The sequence below is a fragment of the Eleutherodactylus coqui genome, chromosome 7 (assembly GCF_035609145.1).
Source record: "Eleutherodactylus coqui strain aEleCoq1 chromosome 7, aEleCoq1.hap1, whole genome shotgun sequence".
NCBI lineage: Eukaryota > Metazoa > Chordata > Amphibia > Anura > Eleutherodactylidae > Eleutherodactylus > Eleutherodactylus coqui.
This window is the reverse complement of record NC_089843.1, coordinates 102,847,611-102,872,579: the sequence shown is the minus strand read 5'-3', so window position 1 is coordinate 102,872,579 and position 24,969 is coordinate 102,847,611. Positions and strand designations below refer to the sequence as shown.

The following is a 24,969-nucleotide window of genomic DNA, read 5'->3' as shown; positions in this document are numbered from 1 at the left end:
GAGGTGGACAATAGTTGGAAGACCTTGGGAGATCTACAAGGGCAGGCAACAGTTAGCTGAAGACCCTAAATTGATGGGTAAGCACTTCATTTTCACATCCCAGAGGGGTCACTTTCACCAGCTTACACATGTTTCCAACTCCTAAGAGGACTTTCTCCACCCTTCTGTCTGTCCCCTGCTCATGTTCTGCCAGATCCACTCCCACCATGAGTGTGGTCTGAACTGCCCTTTACTTCTCTAGCTGTGGTAATGGCTGGAAGAATGGTAGCCAAACACAGAGCAGAGGCACAGTGGTGTGGCACTTCAGGATTTGATCACTGTACATGAGTGAGCTGTTAAAGAAGGCCCCTTGAGGCTGCGATATTGGTGTGCTCATGGATTGATTAGGGGTCTTCAGTTAATTGCTGTGCAGCAGAGAGAGACAGAACTAGCTTACCATCACAGTGCATTACATATGATGCACAGTCAGGTGTCAATGCCAGTCAGACTTCACCTCAGTCAGTCAAGGTAGGAGGGTAGTTGTCCAGCATGCAGGAAGATCTGGCCGTCAAGGTTTTATTCAAGAGACATAAAATCCAAGAACATCATTTTTACAGCAGGTGTTTTAGCTGTAGAGCTTTGGGGGGATGTATCCAACTCTTGAAGAACTCCATTTAATTATCTGGTTGAACTGTTACATACATAAAACCTGTGTAGCTGAACAGGGTTCTGTAAGTAAAAAGAATACTGCCACCATGGTAACAAAACAAGGAATTGTGCGAAAAACCGTAGTACACTTGTCCACAGCTTATGTGTAGTACTGCAGCTCAACTCCACTCACTTTCAAATCAAAATGTTGCTAAACTGCAATACCAGACATAACCTATGGGCAGGTGGGGTACTAATTCTGGAAGAAAGCAACCATACTGTTCTAAGCCTTTAAAAACTCTTCAAGGCTGTTTCGATGGCATGCAAGGAACTGAACTATTTAGTACATATTACAGAATATATTATAGGAACTGAACTATACAGTACATATTACAGCGCACCGCCATATCAAGGAAACTGGAGCTGGTGATGTCATGGTTCCAGTCCCAGACTTAGCAACCTACTCGATGGCGCAAGCTCACTATCATTTCAGCCTCAGACGCTAACGGTAATCCTTCTCTGTAGGTGTATGAATGGATTGGTTGGCTGGGAGGTATATATCCCAGCCAGCCAATCAGCACCTGTCTGTATATATCCTCATGGATGACGCTAGTTATACTTCTAGCCAGTGGGTTGTTTTTGTCACGCCAACAGCTCCTGTCCTGCTCCATTTTCTGATAAGTTTATTTAGTGATTTGTATATGTTGGAGTGTTGTAACATCTTTATTCTGACTATTATTGTTATTGTACTCCATCTTGTTATTACATGCCAGCTTCCCCTTTACCATATCTTGGGTTTTCATATAAAGCAAATATCACCCATGTTTTCCAACTAGGAAGAGTCAGGGTCACCCCAGGTTCATAATGTGGGGTCATCCTCATCAGGGAGAGTGCTCCACTTTTAGGTATGGTTTCATCTCATTACTAGATTAGGGTCAGACTTACCGTATCCCCATATTTTGGTTTTGTTCGTATGTGTTCTCCGTGATGTAAATTGTGTGTATATCCACCCTCTTAAGGACAACAAATTATGTCTGAGGCGGACGAAAGTTTTTTCATCCAGCTCAGACGCAACAGTACAATTACTTTTGGGTTGGCAATGAGGAATTGTTCAGATAGCCATGAGCAAGATACTCTTTGAAAAGCTACTCTCTTTGATCAAACTGGTTGGAGAGGAAGGAGCCCACCTTCTGATCTTCTGCTGTCATCCATAGCGCCTGTTGTTATTCCATTTCTTATGCAGTCCGACTCTCACCTGATCGTTAGCTCTAGACTTTCAAATCAAGTCATGATAAAGATACTGATATTGTAATAACTCTAAACCTTCCCGATATCTTTGCTTTCTATCGCGGTGATTATCTTCTACCAGTAATGGCTTGTGTCATAATGTAATCATAATCTGATAATATTCTTTGACTCAAGTTGAATGAAAAACCTTCAGTTGACAGAGTGAAAATATCTATGTATCTAATTACGGGAGTAAAAGGGTACCATGAAGAAAGAGGCGGAGATGCGGTGAGCTCATGAATAAGAAGAGATGAAGAGCACTCATGCAACGGTCTATATAGGAAGCCCCGGCTCTTGTTTTACTACATTAATTAATAAGAAAATGATTTATTTAAGTTTACAGTGGAAGAAATCTTAATGAAATTGTTACGTCTAATAACAGCTTTTACAGTTCGCACTTGATAGAAAATTAGGTGTATTAAGGATCTTTCACAGAATTAGAACAACACGTTTCACACTTGTCAGCTTGCATGATGCTAATGAAGTTATTCTTGGGATTCTATCGACTCTATCAGAACTTTTTCAAGGAAAGAAATAATACACGTAGACAAACACAGCAAGACAGTAGCAGTCCGGTGTTACTTATACCGTGCATATGGGGAAAGGTGAAGAATGACCATTAACACCTGTTTAGCAATGGGAGCTCTAAGGGCTCATTTATACGGGCGGTAATGTGCCACTTATTTTGCGTATAATACGCAGTGCTTAAAACCCATTGATTTCACTGGGTTATTCACATGTGCATATTGTGTGTGCATTTTTGTTCACGTGACAAAAAAAATATGCAGCATGTCCAATTTTATTGGGTATTACGCACCAAAATGGTACATTGAAGTAAATGGGACTGTGCAAATAAGCATAATACAAGCATGGTTACTGCGCATTTGTGCATTAAATGAATGGCTTTTCTTGCATTTTTTGCATGCATAAATATGCAATGATTACATGCATGCAAAAAATGCAAAAGGAGCCAAAATATGATGGGAATAGGTGAGTTTTCGTCCGTGAATACGCTGTGTATTCACAAACTGAAATACACTTATGCCCGTGTGAATGAGCCCTGATAAAAATGTTTTCTTTTATGCAATTATGAATAGAACATTAGGCCGGACTCACACGGGTACATGCACAAAAACGCATGCGACAGCACAACGTACTTGCGCCGAGATCGAGTATTTTTGCATGCTTATTTGCTCATACCACTCTACTTTTTACACTGGCAGGGCGATTTTGCATGGGTGCTGCGTCCCGAATTAAAAGGCTATTTAGCCTAATTAGTTTCAGATGTGTTCTTTTTCCCGTGAAATTGTGCAACATCATGTGCAATCGTGTCTGTATTGGGCGCACACCACCATCTATGGGGACTTTGGTGCGCCAATGCATGCTAAAACAGAGCATGCTGTGTGTTTTTTTGCGTGTGCAAAAGCGAAAAATGAGAATGAACCCATTGGAATTAAAAGGGTTCTTTGCGCGTGCAAATACGTTCATGTGAGTCCGCTCTTATAGTGCTTTTTCGAATATTTGCACACTCTAGTACATCCATGTGGGTCCATCCCTATAGAGCATTTTTGAATGTTAGGTAGCTAAGTGGTTCTAAGCTTAACCAAATTGCGGCATTAACATTTCAGTTAAACTTTTGCTTGGCTGTTTTCTTGCATTTCCCGTAATCGACTTATTTTAAAATGTTTGTAAGATTTCACATTATCGCTGGCATTTATGAGAATTCTATGTATTTCACCTGGAAAATGTATGTTGGGAATTAGTGGTTTCATAATATTTTGTACTCTAAAATGTGATAATGAGATAAAATTATTTATAATTGGAATGCAATTTAAGAATATTTCAATGGATTAAAGCGATTCTAGTAAAGTTAAACCGCCGTCACAAATAAACCTCGGCATCTATGGTGGGGTACACTGAGTAACGCTGGAGTATCGCCGAGCGGCATGTAATTAGAGTGTGGCAGGAGCCGTGTTCCACAGGACAGCGCACATTGATTGATGAATAGGGCACAGCTGAAGAATTATGTCTGCTTGTACCTGATGTAGTTCATTGCACCGTTTCTGCACAGGAAAGTGAAAGGAAGTTCTGTAAATCAGTTAGAGAAACACGGAGTTAAGACTCCAAAGTCAGGCAGGCGGTTTTCAAAAAAGGGCAATTCCACTTCCTGAACTACAGGCTTGATCACACGGAGGTGCTCAGCCTTGTGAAATGTAGGGGCGGCCAGTAAAATAAATCAACTTTTCTATAAATTAGGAATTACTTATAGAACTCAAACATTTTCTGTAAAACACTTATTATATGTAATATCCTGAAGAACATCTCTCTTGGAAACTACTTCTATAAAGTCTTTGTTGTTGCATAATATGTCTTTCACAATGTCTATTTATTTGGTTTTGCTTGTCTTACTTGTTTACCCACACACACAGGTGCACTGAACTTTTTTTTGCCTACTCATTTTGGCAATGTACAGTAACACACTCATGAAGAGAACCCCTTCCACATCCTCTGTGAACGTCGTGAGCCGCACCGCCCTGGTGGCCTGAAGAGAACTATATGTTGCATGCATAAGCAGTCATCTAAATGGCCACAATGGGAGGGCTTATACAGACAAGCATGGTTTTTTTTGCATGAAAATCCCAAACACATTACACAGAGAATAGAATCCACAGGTGCAAAAAAGAGGACCTGCTCTATATTGTGTATGTTTGTGCACCAAGGTCTATGGGAGGCATGCAAACACGCACATCTGCCTGTGTGGGTATGCGCTGAAAGCAACCTATACCTGCCTTCACCGCCACTGCGTTAGGCTAATTACCTATATAAATAAGGGCGGGGTGATCCTTGTGTCGATTTCTATGCAAAATAGTTTTTTTGTCCTGAGTAAGCCCCTTTAGTGCAGCTTCACAGGAGCGCGTTTGCAAGGATATTGGTATGCGCATTGCTCAGAAAACAGAACCCATTGTTTTCAATGGGTTCATTCACAGTTTCGCTTTTCATGCTTGCAAAAAAATTGGCTGCACAGCCCTTTAAATTACGGTGCGGGTGTGTCCTGTGCTGATGTGAAGGGTTCCCAGCAGTGCAAGAAACATAGTAAAATGCACTAAAACGCACTGGTCAATGCGACCATTACAACGCAAAAAGCTGCGCTATACTACATACGTCCATGTGAAGCCACCCTTCATCCTTGTATTGTATGAACACCTTCAAAGATAGCCTTCTTTTGTACAGTGGTATAGCACTGGGGATAGCGTGGTTTGCAAGCACACCTAGTGTGATATGTGGTTAGTCCTGCAAAAGAGAACAGGAGCTATATGAAATATACAGGAAGTAGGAGAGGCATTACTAGATACCTGTGAGATTCAATGCATAAGCAGTAAGATGTCCTACAACTCTCATGTACCAGTATAGCACTGGTATCCTCTTAAAGCAGTGTTTCTCAACTCCAGTCCTAAGGGACCCCCAACAGGTCATGTTTTCTGGATTTCCTCAGTATTGCACAGGTGATGTAATTATGGTCGGTGCCTCAGACATTGCCACAGGGGGTGGCATGACCTGTTGGGGGTCCCTGAGGCCTGGAGTTGAGAAACACTGCCTTAAATGATTATAGCATTGTAATACCATGGTGATAGATTGCTGAGATATGCTATCACTTAATGATTAATGGGTGCCTGACCACTGGGACCACCACCGATTCTTAGAAGGAAGTACAGAAGGGCTGGTGCTGCACCGTGTCCCCTTTTTCCTGCACAATGATGCTACTGGTCATCCATCTGGTTGTGCAAGGAATTGCAGCTGGCCCCTTTCACTTGAATGAGACTAGACTGTAGTTCTCTTCCCAGCAGATGGCTGGGCCGCCATGGTGTAGGGAAAAACAGTAAATAGCATGCAATGCTAAAATGGTACTTTTCAGGATTGTTAGAGGTCCTGGAGATCGGAACCATCAATTGCAAAGTAGTGACATAGCCAAATGATATTCAGTCACTTTATAAGATGGGAAGACTCCTTTAAGAGCTTTTGCAGACGGGTGATTTTGTATGCATTTTGGCTCGCGAAAAATTGCAGAGAATAGAACCCATTGATTCCAATGGGTTCCCTCACTCAATTCTTGTGTGCGTGAAAATATACTCAACATGCTCTATTCTTGTGCTCGCAAGGCACCATAGGAGTCTATGTGCAGCGTCCGAGCAGGACCCAGCTGAGGGGACAGCGGGGTAGAGATGTTAACCTTGTCACGGGGCTCCACCATCTCTGTCATAAGGGAATCTCGGGACCTGACTTCGGTACTGCTAAGGGAGATCACAGGGACAGTAACCATGGTTACCTGTAGTCCAACTTGTCACTCGTGATGCCAACATTCCATCCTCCGCGATCAATCTTTGGAGATGTAAATTCCAGGGAAATAAAGTAGCCCATGCACAAAGTACACTTTTTCTGAACAGGAATCGGGAATGTTCAGTTCTGCTTGTTTACGTAACAAGTATAAATGACAACAGTCCAACAATTCTTAAAGTGGTGATGCAGGGAGGATTCACAGGGTATTTGTATCTCTACAGTCCCAGTTATGAGTAGGCATTAATTCTCCCCGAAGCTCTCTTTCACGCTCTCTCCTGCCAGTCACTCACATTTCTCTTGCTTGCTAGCGGTTCTTTTCTCTCTCTTCGAACTCTTGTGGTTTCTCACGCGTTTCTCTCGGTCCGGGTACATCCACTTCTGTTGAAATGGCAGCTAAGGCTAGGCCCAGTTCTGCAACCATCCACTACACATATACCTGATGCACTCCACAAGCAAGACACTGACAACACAGTGACATGAGACAGACATGGAACACTCTGGAGGGGACCCCATTAACGCAGGCCCACTACATATGGGGGTGCCCAAATTGAAATGCACGATTTTGCAGTGTTAGTCAATAACATCGGGGATTAATTGGGCTGCCCAGCCTGTTCAATCATGGCACAGGTATGTTCTGCGCCAATGTAAGTAGGCTGGGCAGCGTAGAAAGTTACAGTGCAATCTTTGGGTCTGCTATAGTTAAGAAGCAAGGCATCATTATGTGTTAGAACAGGCTCACACGAGTGTAATTTCATTGCATATTATATGCGCAATATACATGCACATAATACATGGCGAATGGAGTCAATGAAAGTACATTGATTTTCATTGATCCACACTTGCACATATTCATTGTGTATAATATGCGTATAAAAAAATAATGCAGCATGTTCTATTTTACAGCATATTATGTGCGATAGAGGTTTACTGTTCTCTAGAGGTGCGTATGAAAACGCTGTACATACGCAATTAGGTTGCATATTTGTGGCGTTTTATTTGCATGCAAAATTAGAAACAAAACAAGGAAAGTAAAAAAAAAAAAATGGAGAAACCGGGAAGCCAGTGCATGACAGCATGCGTGAGATACACTGTCATGCACAGGCATACGCGATCATAATCACCATCATTACTTTTTTATGTAGCTAGGGCTTATTTTAGGGTAGGGCTTATATTTCAAGCCCCTGATGATCAGAGTAGGGCTTATTTTAGGGTTATATCTTTTTTTTTTTAGGGAAACACAGTATATATTGATCTTCTAATGGCACAACATTTGAACGTACAGCAGTTTAAAATTTATGCGGCGAGCTTAAGTTTAGTTTTTTCTTCAGCTATGTATATCTATTCATATAACAGTCCACAACCTTCTGCAGTATATAGAATGTATACTGTAAGGATAATATGGCACTTCTATTCAGAAGCTATATTTTTCAGATCCTATCTTCTCTATATGCATGTATCTTCCTAGAACTCCTTGAAAATGTACTATTTCCCAAAAGTCTATTTACGAATTTGCCACTGGAGCCACTTGTAAAGATATCTTAAAGCCATTGCTGTCTGTCAGCCATACATGCCTGCTATAAGTCTGACACAGACTTGACCTACTGTTAAATGCAAAGCAGCATCTGCTCGAGCAGTCTCTTGTATCTGCAGTAAAATGCTGAATATACTGGAACATCTGCTGTCTTTTTTGACTGAAAACTGTTCTTCCTGTCTTGAGGCTTCCACTTCCACATCAGACTTTGTAGCAAGTGCTTCGGCTCGGAGATATCTTCATTCTTTTTATGGCATAGGAAGTAGTTGGAGTGCATTTTACTGACTTTGTACTGTTGGCGTATTAACTCAGTGGTAAATCAGTCATTCTGTTTTTGTCCATTTATGCCTGACCGCTGATAAATCAGTTGTTGAGTACGATAAGCTGCTAAAAGTGCTTAGGACGCTAGGTACATTTAACACAATTTGTCGAGGTTTCAGGGAGCTAAAAGCAAAATGCATAGACTTTTTTTTTGATGCTTAGGAATGATTTTCCTTCTTTTTTGTTTCCAGCCCTTACTTACATGAACCTTGCCACTGTTATCAACATTGCAGCTGTTCCAGGCCTTCTGTTTTGTCAAGACTGCTTCTTTTTTCTTTGTTCAGTTTTTTTCCCTCTTTTCGTCTACTGTGCTCGCGTACTGAGGGAGTTTGTACTGCTTTAGGAATGGAGCAATAGGAAAATAAAAGAATACTGATGTGCCCTCATTACCTGTTTAAAATTACATTTCTGGCTGAAATTCTTGAGGAAAACATAAATAAAATAAGATTCTCTAATGAAATGGGGTTTTTCTTGCAGAATACAGAACTACATTTTAACTGTTGCTTAAACTTCTCCCTCTACTAGGCTGGGGCTGCACAGTGAGTTCAGCCACATGATGGGATCGTAGTGTTACATCACAAGTAATGAAAACGAATGTGATTGTGTTGGGAACCACAAGTTGCCATGACAAGACAGTCAGCAGAAACCAACTCTACTGGATTTCTGAGCAAACACATTCCCTTTCATTAGTTACAGTGTAGCCACTGCGATCTTTGGCCATGCAGAATGTCACTGTGTAGCCACGGCATTGTTTCCGAAGCTTGAAGCACGGATGCACAGACACTTAAAGATAGAGCACTTCTTTAATTGAATTTTGTGGCCTACCGTGTCATTAATGTAGCATGCCTATGATATTTACCTAGCCCTAGAGTCATTGGCTGTAAATAGCTATTTAAATAGCGTAAGGTGCTGTCGATTGTTCAGCACATTAAAAACAAAGATCTAGAGCACCAAAGTTTGGTTTGGCGAATGCTTCATCAATACTGACATACACCTTTACTCACATTTACAGACGCACATGCAAAAACGCCTGAGGACGTAGAGACAAAGACATACAGACACTCACATGTATAACTCACTACTTTTAAACAATGAAAAGAGGAACAATTCTTGCCACGCAAGTAGCGTGTTGAGGCAATTATGATTGTTAGTCCACACCCATTTTATTTTACCACTTTGTTTCCCCTCACAGAACTTGTGCTTATTAGTGACCCCCTCACAGTAATAGTGTCTCTCAGTGATCCCCCTAAATAATAGTCAGATACCAATTCTACGTTGTGGTAGTGATTACAGTGCTGTTACCTCCAGTGATCACAAGTTTTTTCTGATTACTCTTGTATTTTTTTCTTCTCTATCTACCCAAACTACCATAAAGACTTCTTCCAGCCATGACTCATGTCTACACAGTCTCTGCATTCGGACACTAACTGCAATGAACCTCTCGGTAATACTCACACAATACTAGTGTTCCCTGTGTGGCCTGACAAATAATTTCCTCTTTGTGGCCCTACTGACTAATAGGGTGCCTTATGCGGTCCCACTTACTTATAATGTACCCTATGTGGTTCAACTTACCTATAATGTACCCTATGTGGTCCCACTTAGTCTTAATGCCCTTTCTGTGGCTCCACATAGTATTAGTGCTCCCTATGTGGCCCTATTTAGTCCTAATGATCCCTCTGTGGCTCCACATAGATTTGTTGCTCCTTCTGTGGCCCCACTTAGTTTTAATGTTCCCTCTGTGGACTCCATAGTTGTAATGTCCCTTTTGTGCCTCCACTAAGCTTTAGTTCCCTCTCTGTAGCCCCACTTAATAGTGCTACTGCCACCACCAGACACAGTTCATTAGTTGCAGTAAATGTTTGTCTTCATCACTTACACACTCTGATGCCAGTCAGTGACCATATACAACCTGCTTTATACATATCAAGACTTCTCCCCTCAGCTCAAGACACACTGTACTCTCAGAGCAGAAACCAGGAGAGGAGTCGGGCTGTGCTATCATTGGCCAGCACCAGAATGGGAGAGAGGAGCTGTGGCAGCAGGACAGCCCCACAAATCCAAAACTGTTGGGAGGCCTGCATGTTAGGGCACAAGTAAAAATGCACATACACACTCCCATACACCAGAAACACACATACACAGATGTAATGATACCTCTATTCCTGACAAATACACTCATATTCTTGTAAAAAGCATGTAGAAAAGCCAGTGTTTTTTAACTGGTACATGTGTTTTTACAAGCATGTCTTTAGGGGGGTGTTTTATTTTTAGTCATATATTTTTAGCATGATTTTTTCTGGTGTTTTTCATGTCATATAGAGAATGTTAGAAAAATTCCAAACTGAGAGCCCACTATGATGACAAAAAAAAAATGACACCGAATGTCACTCTGACATCAGTGTGCAACCGGGATCCTCCTCCCCTGAGTCTTCTCCTCCTTAGTTCCACAGGAGAGGACAAAGGATAAAACATTCCGGGCACACACACTGCTGTCAGTGTGCACCAGGAATCAGCGCCGAGAAGAGGAGGAGTGGCGTTGACTACAAGCAGGAGGTAAGTATGTGGATTGGGGAGACTATTACTGGGGTTATTGAAGGGGTTAATATTACTACTGGGGCTGCTGAGAGGGTTGTATTATTACTGGGGCTACTCAGAGGGGTTAATATTACTACTGGGGCTACTGTGGGGAATAATATTACTACTGAGGGGGTTAATAGTAATAGCAAGGCACTTCAAGATATATATACGTTAAGTCACATGCACAGATACGCATAAAGATGCAGCCATACTGTGAGTGTACACGCCCCGTCACATACATATACCCTTACTGACAAATGCGCACGCAGACACATAATAAAAGATTAATAATTTGCGGTTTCGATTCCTCAGCGGAAGTGTCGGCACAAATGAGGCATGATTGCAAAATGCTCCATATAAATAAGTCATTGTTAGAGGCAGTTTGAAAGTTTGTCTTGGCTATGTATGCAGCATTCATTAAATTGTTTGTTAAATAATGTATTTAGATTAAGTAGTGTTTCCCAGCTTCTCCGTCACCCATTATGTGTTCTAGTAAATTAAAGCGAGAGAACCTTTGTCAGAGTTATAATACTCAAACTGACATCTAATTCCCCCAGACAATAATTCTTTCTCCTAATTCCTTCCAGTCTTTACATGTATTGATTCTTCAGTAGACCTGTTTCATTCAATCTGTAATAACTATTACCAGTTAAAACGTGAACTTTACCACATCTGACCGGTGGCACATTAAGTAATAACCACTCAGTAAAAGCTTCCCTGCGATGTGACTGCATACCAGCTGCCGTTACTGTCAATAACACAACTTGGTTTGAAGGACTGTTAGCTGCCGGTAGTCTTAGCTTCGGAATTTAACTATTTCTTTTAATGGAAGTTGTTACAATTATGTTTAATTATGCCCTTTGGAAAAGCTCTGTGGAGTTGAGGAAAAGTTGAAATGTTGGGAGCGCAGAAGGATCTCTATCACTTGGGCATAAAATAGTCAATCATAGCATACAATAAGTCATAAAACACATGACATCTAAACAGAATTTGTGCTTAGCTATTGCTACTTAATATTTTACCCTGGATGAATGCTTTCTTTTTTACAGCATGTTCCTGCACCTCTCCCAACCAATTAACCCCTTAACACCATAGGGGGTAGACGTACGTGTTTGCGCACCTCCCATTGACCTTTATGGGGTTCTAGTAGAGCTCCGTGTGGTGCACAGTGTTAAGGCAGCGGAAATGCAGTCCTAAGCTCTTGTCCATAACCTGAAGGTTGCAGGTTCAATCTCATCTTGGTTCAGGTAGCTGGCTCAGCCAAGGTTGACTCAGCCTTCCATGCTTCAGTAAAATGAGTACCCAGCTTGCTGGGGGCTAAAACATGACTGGGGAAGGCAATGGCAAACCACCTTGCAAAAACAGTCTGCCAAGAAAACATCACAATTTTACATCACCCTAGGAGTCAGTCATGACTTGGTGCTTGTAGCAGGGGACTTTACCTTGGTGCACAAGCACGCACAAGAAGTGAGAATGAAATTCTCTGCTCGTCTGTTCAAGCATTGGCAGTGTGGTTTACCTGAAAATTGGTGCAGTCATTAAACAATATTGGCTGTACTGTGACCCTAGTGTAAGCTAGAGGCAGAGGGACGCTAGTGCGAAAATTTAGTTTGTGGCTCTTCCACTCAACTTCTTTTCGTGGCTGCTGGTGACATTTCATCTGTAACTGTCGCTAGGTTTCTTATGCTATGTTCACACGGAGTAAATTCAAATGAAATTCCACCTGATTACCGTCAATTTCTGACACGGATTTTCATTTGTTAGAGTTGCAGCTCCACATGCAGGTTTAGCACAATCAATAAAAAAAATATCTATGCAATTTTCCATTTTTTTCTTCCTCTCTTGGATTTCAAGTTCACATGCAGAAAAATTTACAGGGACCAATATAGTGTTGCAAGGTGCCAGGTTGCATTTCCAACTGTTTCTGTCCAATATGGTGCTGGGGTATAACTGCCCAGATCCCAATTTTTTTTAATTTTTTAACTCACCTAGAAGAGCCGTCTGGTTCTTCTCTTCGGCCCTGGCAGTCGTCTTCTGTTTTCTGGAGGCCGGGGATTGAAAAATCCCCGCCTCCAGAAAGCGCTGCATCTGATTGGCTGAGCGCTGTGGCCAATCAGAGACAGTACTCAGCCGTCATTCAATGACGGTTGGGCACTGTCTTTGATTGGCCACAGCGCTCAGCCAATCAGAGGCAGCACTTTCTGAAGGCGAGGGTTTTTTCAATCCCCGGCCTCCAGAACAGAAAAGATGACTGCCGGGGCCGAAGAGATGAGCTGGACGTCTCTGCTAGGTGAGTTAATCTTTTTTTTTTTTAACTTTTTTACAGCTACCCATAATTTACAGGGAAGGGCTTATATTTCAAGTCCTTCCCTGAAAATCATCACTGCAAACCCACTGCTTTCAATGGGACCGCAGCAGTGCCGGCCCCACTAAAATAAATGGGATAGCATTGCGGACTTCTGCCACAGCTGTGGCAGAGGATTCCTTCATCCCCGCGGGGATAAAGGAATTCCCTGTCATAGCTGTCACAGCTGTGGCAGGAGAGCGCATTTTACTCCCTATGTTTTCAATGGGGCTAGCGCTGCTGCCGCTGGCCCCATTGAAGACAATCGTCGAAATTGCAGATTCTTCTTTGCGGTGCGAGGTTACAGTGAAAACATCACAAATGAGAATGAAACCACTTATAATCAGTGGTTTTATTGTCATGCGTTTTCACTCACTCTCGCATCGCAATGATACCGTATCACCAGTGGGTGTTCACCCTTATGCACATATTAGACCGAGAATAGAACCCATTACATAGAACACATTTCCTGATTTGGATGTGCATTTCTCTTGCGCGCAAAAAAATAGGACCCGCTCTATCTACGCACTAAAGGTCCCCATAGAAGTCTATGGGAGTGTGCAAATGTTTGTGCAATGAAATGCACATTATGTTGCCCAATTCCCTGAAAAAAAGAGCTCACTTAGGGTGCAAATGCACATGTTCTACGTCTGCAAAAGTACAGTAAAACACGCCGTTATGCACGTAAAGAAGCTTATGCCCATGTGAAGGACCCCTATGTACATAAATAGCATAGGTGCAATACAAACACAACAGCTGCCGTCTGCATATTGTAACAAGCGTTTTGTTTCTTATTTTTCAATTTTAAACAAGCAAAATGGACTAAAAACATTAATAACGGATGTATTTGTGAACGCTGTACTTGATGCAAACACAATGGCGTTCCAATAGAACATTATGTTGTGCTGTTCTTCTGTAGTACCATTGTTATGCTATGAAGCATGCTTGGGAAGGACTCAGGGGGCGCCTCTAGAGCAAGGTGGGTAGGGAAAGGCTTTTTATCTTTTCCTGTAGGCTATAATTTCTAGACTATATCTGCTGCGCACAAGAGAAGACAATAGATCTGCAGCCTTTTATTTCAGCCGATCGGTAGTAATAGAACTCCTGTACGAATAAGGTGGGGTATGCACGTAGTTACTGGGTCGGATAACTATGGGATACAACGTCATTTACACAGCAATGACATTTAAGTTATTTGTCCTTCAACGTGGTTAATAAAAGTGAAGAGCGGGGAGGGCTTGTGTGATCAAATATACATGAAATAGTTGCATGTGTTTTCCTAGAAGTATTGGGAGTTCACAGCTGAGTGACAGGATGTAGCTGGAAGCTGGTAAGTGGTGCAGGACCATCTGTACATGTTAGCAATGCAGTAATTCTGAGCACTGTAGTGACAGATGAGCTGCCAGTGGAAGCTGCAGGTCAAGGATGGATGAACTGAGGATATTTAGACATTTTCCTATGTGGTTTGAAACATTGGTCTTCATCCTCGTGGACATGTAAATGATGTTACAGATGTACTTGATATGTGCCTGAGGGGGACACTTGTCAATTTCTCTACAAATTAGCATCTGCTAATTTATTCTTATCGGTATGCGGCTGATTGTTGAGTGTGAGGCTGTTCCATTTGCTTCTTCACATTTAGAAGTTGGTAGGTTTGAGCAGAAGTGTAAATGTATCTCTTTAACATTTTTTGTTTAATACTTTTTTGTTGTTTTCCTTTATCTCTATTGCAGTTTGCAGCAGAAGGAGTTCATTTAATGCAATTTACTGTCAATTTATGTCAGCTTTTCTTCTTTTATTTAATGTATAATGAACAAGGATGAAACTTTTGAACCCATTAAGGACCAAGTGTCGTACATATACGGCACTCAGTCTTGGGCTATAATCCTGGTTGATAGTAAATATATGGCGCAAGATTAAAGCTCCTGCAATCTAGCAGCAGCAGGTTGGGTTTTCGGCTGCCAAGTATAGCTGAGGACCCGGAGGAGAAGACAGACCTTCTCCTTACCCAGTTATATAGCGTTCAATGTGTAGAGAATGCAGGAAGTGGCCGTGCTGCCACCTGCTTGGGACCCAGTGCTGGCGACCCCTGGCATGTCAAAGCTGCTGAGTCTTAGTAGACCCCTGACCAGCTCTGTTAGTGACTGATGTCACACCAGGCAGATGTTTTCCACTGTAACTTGAACACCCATAGGAGCCCCAGTTACAGGGGAAAAGTGTGAAATAAAAAAGTGTGAATGTCTGCCCTAGAGGTCTTATATGACATCATGGGGACCTGGATGGTAAAAAAAAGATGCAAAAATAAATGTAAAAAACTTACAGAATAAAATAAAAATATACATAAAAAAAAAAAAAACAACCACCGTCACCGCCAAACAAAACTGTTGCCATATGTGCCCTGTAATCTGAGATTATACAAATTACATATCAAAACCAAATGGCAGACCCATTCCTGTACTTTATTTTAACATAAATATAACAAGTTAAAAAATAAAGAACTATATATATAAATATTTTATTTTACTCTCTGTATACATTACACCTAATAAAATAAAATAAAAAAACAGGAAAAAAATGCCAGTGAAAAGGGTATTATAAATAGTCCTATATGTGACAGGAAAAAACACAGCAAAAATAACTTTGGCCGGCCAGGAAAAAAGATAGGGTGGTAAAACCACCATCTGGATAAAATTGCTTAAAAGTCTGGTCCTTTAGGACCTATACACTCTAATTTTAAGGGGTTAATCTAGCCTTTAATAGTCCCTCAGCATTTTCAGAATGTCTGCTTGATGTCACTTGTAAGTGCAAATGCATTGTTAACATCCACAGGCTTAATCAACTGTCGTGAGCGTGTCCAGCTGACACATGTTCTATATACAATTTATTACAAGAGGAAACTCTGAGACATTTAAATGGGTTGTCCCATATGGGCAACCCCTGTCCATATGCTCTATTAGTATTATTGCATCTTGACGCCACCTGAAGCTAGGGGTTTGAGAGGAGTAATGCCCCTGTCATACCCCTAGCTCCCGATAGGGTCAAGACAGGAAGGTTTTAGAAGCATGTGGATAGATTTGTGCCGGCCCTGTAGGCTTAGGGTGAGGGTTAGTTGTCTTCTTAGACTTTTACAGTAGTCGCAGTAAATGCTGCCATGTTACCGCTGTAACATGGCAACATTTACATGTAATAAACTAAGCCTAACAAGCAAAGTAACCCTCAGCCTAACCCTCCAGCGCAGCCACAAATCAATCCTGATGCTGCAGCGTGTGTGCTCCGTCCTGCCCGGCATTTCAGCGATGCGTCCCGCCTGTTCGCCACCTCACGCCTCCGTCTCGGCCGTTGCCTCTGTGCTGCGTCCCGGCAGCTGGCTGTCAGCTCCGTGTTGACGGCCACTCCCCCACTCACTGCTCCCAATGATGCTACAGTCCGCAGGATGGCCCAAGAAGGGGAGGGGGGGCCCTTGCCTTTCACCGCCAGGAAACCAGATTCACGTCACTTTGGCCTCCTTGCTGCTGACCCCGCACTGCATTTCTACGCTAAGGGGGGTTCTGCCTTCTCGGGCACCATTGGGGAAGCCACCTGCAGTGCCAGCCGGTGTATGCCTTTTCTATAAATCCTTAGTGCCCTTGCAGTACCTGCAGCCGAACAAGGTCTGCAGCTAATCAGGTACCGGGGTCGTCACCCCCTGTCAATTATGGCTCCACCAGGAATTCCTGGTGGCGTCAAGATACAATAATACCTGCTCTATTTGGGCACATGAGGTTTGTCATATATGCAATCTTCCAGCACATTATGTGAGTCTAACTGCTCCCCTTGGTTCAATAAGCAAATCCATGGCTTCAAACTGGGTAGCCATATAACAAGCGGCAGGCGCAATGAATATTTAACTGTCCACCTACCTGTGCTTGCTCCCCTCAGCTAGTGGTGGGGAATGCTGGATTTGGACCAACAAATGTCTATTTGTATTTCTTTTTGAAGCTTATTCATTTGCATTTGGCCTCCTCTGAAACCAGTCTGACCAGCTTTAGTTGTCAAAAATGCTACTCCTCTTTAAGGATCAAAGCAACCCCCACCCCCTGCAAAATGTGGTCTGAAGCCCCATTTACACACAACGATTGTCATTTGAATGAACAAATGACTTAACGACTTTTTTGCTTTCAAAGGCCTCAGTCACACGGGTGCATCGGCACCCGTACACCGGCGCCGATGCGCCCATGTGACTGACACCAGCAGACGGACGTACCTAAAGGCGCCCGTCTCTCTGCAGCGCTGGAGGAAAGAACATGTGACCGGCTTCATTGCCGGTCATGTGTTCCTTCCTCCGGCGCTGCAGAGAGACGGCCGTCTTTAGGTACGGCCGTCTCCTTCCTGCAGTCTCACAGACGCATCGGCGCCGGTGTACGGGTGCCAATGCGCCAGTGTGACTGGGGCCAAATGCTGAGCATTTACACATGAAGATAACCATTTGAAATCTTCTCCATTTCACTCATTAGCTAAGTAAACCTTGTATATGTTGTTTGTTTAGGTGGGTGTGTGTTTATGCGAAGAATGTTTTGGCCAGGAGGTTTTTAATTAGTGTGAAGAAAAAGCTATTGTCTTTTGCCACATGAGTGTCATTTCAAAAAGACTGAACAAATGCCGTTTAAACTGAACGACAAGCGAATTAACTAATGACTATTTATATACAGGCTGAGACTCAGTGATAAACGAGTGAATTAATAGTTCACAATGGCTTTACATTTACATGTAATGATATTGCTCACTTTTGCTCGTTTGAATGAATTTTGAGCCAGAATCGTTGCGTGTAAATGGGCCTAAAGGAAAGACAACTTGTGAACTGATGTAGTGGCCCATTACATGCTATCCTGTCCCCCTCCATAATGTCATGCATGTCATGCCTTGTGTTGGTGCACTGTGCAAAAGTGTCTAGTCATTCTGTTATGTGTATTGCACAGCTGCAGCAAGTGAGGAGTTGAGTGTTGGCAAGAGTGTGGGTGATGCTTGCAATGTATCGATTTATGTCCTGTCACGTGGTATGAGTGAGGATATAAATAAGAGTGTGTGAGAGCGGGAAGGGGCTTCTGAGATTCTTCTGAGTTCCTGAGAGTGCCAGCCATTTGGGGGTACCTTCAACCCTTATATGGTGAAGAATGGAGGAGATAGAGCAGTTTCTGACTACCTGTGTGACAGCAACCATGGCAGATTAAGTCTCTTGAGAGAGAGAGAGAGAGAGAGAGAGAGAAGGTGCATACAGCCAGGCCTATTGCACAGGTACTCAGCGATTATTTTTCCTGCGCGGCCGTCCCAATCTAGGGGATCACTACTTAGAGGTTTACCCATTTGTTTTCACATCCCTCCGTTTTGAAGTCTGGGATGACCGGGGATTACTCTCAAGTCTGTTTCTTTACCTGCACTGCCTATATTGTGTAAATTGAACCATCATTCTGGAACTTTTATTAAAGGGGTTCTGTGAGCAAAAAAAAAATTCTATACTCACCTGTACCTCACCGGGGCATTCACCAGACACCTCCTCGTCTTCCCATGTCCGTCCTGCAGGCTGCATAAGGCAGTACAGAAGCTGTCAAAGTTCCAGCTCTGCAACTGCCTTGGCCACTGCCGGGCGGCAAGTACTTCCGCCATGGTCTGTGGTCGGCACGTGACGCTTGGCGCGCGACGGGACACTCCTACGCCGGCCGTGTCTAACCGCCGGAGTCGACGGCGAGTGCACATGCGTGCTGGGAAGGGGGATGCATGCTTGCTCGCCATCGACTCTGGAGGTTAGACGCGGCTGGCATAGGAGTGACGCATCACGTGCCGACCACTGACCCGGGCGAAGTACTTGCCGCCCGGCAGTGGCCAAAGCAGTTGCAGAGCTGGAACTTTGCCAGCTTCTGCACTGCCTTATATAGACTGCAGGACGGACATGGTAAAACGAGGAGGTGTCTGGTGAACGGATCGGTGAAGTACAGGTCAGTATAGAATTTTTTTTTTTTGCTGACAGAACCCCTTTAAGTAAAGTTTTGCCAGGTCATGACCATTCCCAGGGACCTGAGGTACGTTACTTTTGTTTGTGGCTCCATTATTTTCATACCGGTGGGTAACGGAATGGTGGCGTCACCCGTGACATCTGCTATCCCTGTTCTACAGTTAATTGGGCATCCCTATCCTAGGGGTGTCCGGAAGAGGCCCAGCGCTGCTCTGGCCGAGGCTACGTGTGTCCCTCTAGGAGGGAGCCTAGTAAGTGCCACCATGACAAGTGACCACTCTACCATCCCAACTCCTCAACATGTGCCTTGTGTCTGGGGTCACCCTACGGGACACTGCACTGACAACAGGATCATGGGTGCCCAAAGCTCATTTATGCCGTGGAGAACAAAGGCTAGCTTGACTTTTAATTGCACGCACAAAAACAACTATAGCACAAATTGCAGTATTCATAGAGTATTCAGAGTATTCATGCTGAGCCCTGACCACCGCTGAACGCACCAATAATGGGCATATGAGCATCAGACCTGGACCATAACTCGATCAAGCATCTGTGGGATGTGCTGGAAAAATAAATCCAATCCATGGAAGACCCACGTCACAATTTATGGTCCTTTTACATGGGACGAGCTGATGGAGAGTGATGCTCGCTCCTGTGCTCTGCTAATGCTATAGTGCCAGACACCTTCAGAGGTCTAGTGGAGTCCATGTCTCAACGGTTCAGAACTGTTTTGGTAGCACAAAGAGGTCCTACAGAATATTTGTTTTAATGTTATGGCTTATCAGTGTACTCGGAAAGCAAAGATCGTACACAGTTAACAGTATAACCATCAAGTCTGTAAAGTGCATTCTCACTTGTGTATTGTTCAAAGGGAATATTCAGCTCTGAAAGGTAACAGAAGCAGTCATAGGAGGTTAAACTTTGCTGGTTTGTAGAATTCTATAGCTGTAGTAAACAATATAAATAGCTGGAGCTGGTGACATGGAAAGTAGTATAAAACACCTCATCCAAGTTATACAGGCAACTTTGTAACCTTATATACATCTTGGCTATACATCGTGCAAAATGATCTTACCAGTCATTTTTTCATTATTACGAAGAGACTGAAATAATTCAAAGAGGCTAAGGCCCAATGTCCACGGGCGGATCTGATCTGTGGAATCCGTGTGGGTGACCCGCATGGAAGATCCAAAAATCAAGCCGCCCATAGGGATACGTGGGCGTCCGCGAGTGAAATAAAGCATGTGTATTTAATTTGCAGACCTTTCGGTCCAGAAAAAAAATTGCAGCATGATCCATTTCACAGCGGATCCCACACGGACAGCTTCTATTGAAGTCAGTTGAAGCCGTCCGATCCATGGCCCATCCGCAATTTAATTACAGACGGGCCTCGGATTCCACGGAAAGTAGAGGTTTAAAAAGAAAAACTCCACTGCACACTTTCGCACACATCTGAAGTGATGAAAAGAGAAGACCCGGGCGGGTAAATAGAAACCCGCAGGGTCGGATCGGATCCCACTGCGGGCCCCCGGATGTGGAACCCAATCCGCTTGTGGACATTAGGCCTTAACCCTTTCCAATCCACTGTCTGACGTCTGAAGACATTCTGATTAAAGGCTGTACAGCTCTGATGTCAGAAGATGCCTGGAAGGGTATTTTTTATTGTATATTACTGGCTGCTCTGTTGTCGGGGGCCTCTCCAGCATGTCCCATACTGTAGTACTGGCTCTAGCCAGCAGGTGGCATCATTGTATAATGGCAGAAAGAGAAAGCCCCCTAGGAAACCCTGAATCCAAAATTGGATTGCAAAGGGTTAATATGAGTATGATTGAAATGATCAGAGGTGTTACTTGAAACTCCTAAGGTAGTAAAACACAGTTTGTAAGTACTCCACCACTTACCATATATTTAGGAAATAGTTGTCTTCTTATGATAGAGTAGGTCATATTTTTTTTCGCATGCATAAAATGCGAATGCAAAACGCGCTTCTGAGAATGAACCCAGCGCTTAGGAAAATAGAACCCATTGTGAAGGAGCCCTAAACGTGTACAGAGCGCCAGACACGTTTGTTTCACCTTACTTCACACATGTATGCCTAGATTAGTCAACAGTACTTTACATCCTGCATTAAACAAAGCAAAGCACATTTTATAGAACAAACATCAAAAAACCTGCTTGACTTTTTGAAGAAAGGGGATAAAGGGGAATAATTAGTTTTCACGAAGCTTCTAAAATACAAGTACAAACAAAAACATGATTCCTGAGATCTATTTCATGTGTCGTATTATTCTTGTAGTGAGTGAAAAAAGAGGTTTTGTGACCATTTGCGTTGTTTGCAGAGAAATATGGGGCTTACTTATTATTCAAAATACAACAGTTTTGTGCTTCAAATTATGCCAGAAAACTGTCTTTCATGCTTGCATTACCTCTATCATGTGTTTTTAGACGCTTTCAGACAGTTTTTCCGACTTGTCTGAAAAAAGGCATGGCCAAATTACTTTACAAATTGTGCCAATTTGCTGCAAATTGCACCAAAATAATAGGTGGTCTAAACCTAAGGTGTATTTACACACACAGATCATCACTCAAAAGTGACAGTTCTGAGCGATCATATTGCATAGCTACTAATGGGTTAATCAACCCTTTAGTGCTTCATTTGCATGTATTTAGAGAACAGCGGGTGGTCTGTTCTCTAAATGCACCGCTATTGTTCACAACAGGGACAGTGGCTGTTAACAGCTGTTTAAGAATGTTATCAGCACTGCCCATGGAGAACTCAGCATGCGGTCCCTCTTATCAGGGACAATGGATTTTATGCTGAGCTGAACTCAGCAATGGATTGAAAGTGCACGGTAAGTGTAACGATTATCGCTCAAAAGATGGCTTTTGAGAGAATTTTGAACAATAATCATTGTGTCTAAATGGGCCTTAAGACTAGACAATCTTAAAATTCTACAGATTTATTATTCAGTGATATGAATGAAGTCAGTGAAAGTCAACAGACTTTCATTGATCCATACACATGAGAGTTTAGACACTGCGTGAGATACACATGAGAAATAGAGTGCAGCATTCTCTATTTCTCTGCGTATCTCCATACCGCGTGAGCCCTATTCATTTGTATAGGCAGCGTATGTAAATGCTGTCCATATGCAATACCTTGTGAATGGGCGGCTCTTGAATATGCAACCTCACTATGAAAGAGCAGAGAATAAAAAAAAAAAGTACACTGTGCATGGCCATGTGCATGTGATACGTAAGCATGCGCAGTACACTCCATAGAGCGCCTAAAAGCCTTTGGCACTGCTCCAAGATTTATGCTAATAAAACATTGACACATTCTAAAGGAAGGGTCATTGTGTGTGACATTTTTTTTAATTCTTTATCATTTTCCATTTTTTTAGGCAGGAACAAACTATCACAGTCCAGGGTTATTTGTAAGCGGCTGTACAGTATGATCAATGGCATTTTCCTGACAATTAGTTTATGGCCCATTTAGACCCAACAATTCTCACTCAAAATTCACTCAAGGCCGTCTTTTGAGTGAGAATTGTTATGTCTAAATGCACGGACATCGTGCAGTTTTCGTGCACGATTCGTTCCTCGCTCAATTCTAGTTTTCTTGAATTGAGTGATAAATTCTTATCAGCGGTGCAGGCTGTTATCACAGTCGGCAGCGCTGTTAAGATTATTTCAGCTTGTGTCCAGCGGGATGCGAATTGTAATGGTGGAGAACAATACAGCTGTTTGCTTATGCAAAACAGCTGTATTGTGCACCGAACGATAGCGGCGGTGTTCCACTCCGCCTGCATAGCACTTAAGTAGCTACTATTAACTATGCAAAGAGGATCGCTCAAAACTGTCACTCAAATTGTCGTTTGAGCGACTTTTGAGCGATCATCTGTCAGTGTTGGGGTCTTAAAGTAACCAAAATGAAAAGCAACACCTCAAACCATTGCTCGACATAAGTAAATCATTAACTAAATGTTAGACTAACCTCCTATCCATAAGATAACATATGATGAAAGCGGACTTGATCCATACAACTCTTTAAAGGGCTAGACTAAAGTGCATGAATTCTAAATTTCTAGTACCAATATTTTATTCTTGAAATCAGTAGTTCACTATCACAAACATCATCAATATGATCTGCTCACTTACCACAGATCAGAAGTTAATTCTGCTTGAATTTTCCCTTTAAGAGAATATTATACATATCAGACTAGCCTGCAAAAAGCATCAGAACCCTAGAGGGCACTGACCCTGTATATATGTGTCAGCCATTATTTTTGGTTCTCTGTCATTATTTAGATGGAAGCGGTCACCTCTGAGCAGCACCATGAACTAAGTTATGGTGGTGTTAGGTAGGTGATGGGGAGTCACGGAATGTGTTTTTTATATTCACCCGCTCCCCCATACCCACGCTGTTCACCGGTGAAGACCATGCACAGTCTGAAAATCTGACTCTTTTCAGGCTGCTGTGTGCGCACATTCCCATAGAAGTCTATGGAAGTCTGCGTACAGTGGTCTGAAACTAGTTCGATTTTCAGACCGCGCTCGGACTTCACCGGTGAACAGCGTGGGTACAGGGGAGTGGGTGAGTATAAAAAATACATTCCCTGACTCCCCATCATCTCACCCAACAGCCCCATACCTTAGTGACAGGCTCACTTTAATCAAGGCATGTATTAAATTACTTTAATTAACAATAAGGACTCATTAAGTATCATCTTTATGTCCCATTTACTATTCTTTTGGCCAGGCCATGGCTGGGAATTCTCCAAACTCTTATGCTTTTGTGAAGATTAGATCATCCTCTATCAAACTGGAGGAGATCTGCTGCACCATGAATGCATTCAGATATTGTATTATACAGTGCATTCAAAGTATATACATGTAAACATTATATCCCCAAGCTGTAGATTGTCTCTATTATTGGATTCTTTCAAACAATTTGCTAAGGTTATTTCCTATTTGATTTTAGATTTTGGCAATTTAAAGCTTAACCACTATTTTGCTAAATCTACTGTTACACTGGAGCTTAAAGCTATGTTTTCAGTTCAGTAGGATACGGTATTCCCTTATGTGTCTGCACTGAATTTTTACTCCATCCATGTAAAGTTTAAGTTTCCTCGAAATGGGTGCTTTAAAGTAAGTCCTAATGACCTGCCTGGTGCATGCTGAGTCGCTTAGAAGCTGCCATTATTAAACACTTATGATGGCTCCCAACCGGGGGAAACATAAGCGGGAGGCTCCATGTTTTGTTTGCTGTATACCGGAGTGTTAAAATATTCAATTACATCAGGAAGGTAGTATTTAATATTAACGCGGCACATTTATCATATAGGGCTGAGTATTTCTTGGATTCCAATTAATTTATTGCGCCTATTTTTGCTTTGTAATTTCTAACGCAAGAACTAAGCTGTGAAATGTATTTTTAATGTACCCACTAAAGATCCTGTAAACACGCATTTATAAAACATCACCAGCAATGAATTAACAACTTTTTGCACAATGAAATAGAAGGGTTTAGTACAAGTGATGAAAAGTATTACTTGCAATATCCTGGCAGTCTTGTCAGGTAAAACAAATTCTACTTTTATATGGGAATGTAAAGCGGATCTGCCATCAAAAATGCATGAATAATATTTTATTACTTTTATGTAAATGCACCTCCATTCAATCTCTGTTCTATCTAATAGCATCACAAGGCTGAGTAACCAATGCAGTCAAGTCCAAATTCCTGCAAGGTAAAAAGCAATATTAGAGATCCCTATGATGTCTATGGAGTAGAGATGAGCGAGTATACTCGCTAAGGCACATTACTCGCTCGAGGAGTGCCTTAGCTGCGTATCTTCCCGCTCGTCTCTAAAGATTCGGGGGCCGGCGGGGGGCGGGTGAGAGCGGGGAGGAACGGGGGGGAGATCTCTCCCCCCGCCCCACCCCGCTCCCCGCCGC

The 24,969-nt window shown here is 42.6% G+C and overlaps 1 protein-coding gene across 1 annotated transcript in view; it reads left to right on the top strand.

Annotated features, from left to right (window-relative positions):
• Positions 1–24,969, top strand: part of LOC136573254 (teneurin-3-like) — a 447,176-nt gene that overhangs the window by 51,772 nt on the left and 370,435 nt on the right. The window lies entirely within an intron of this gene.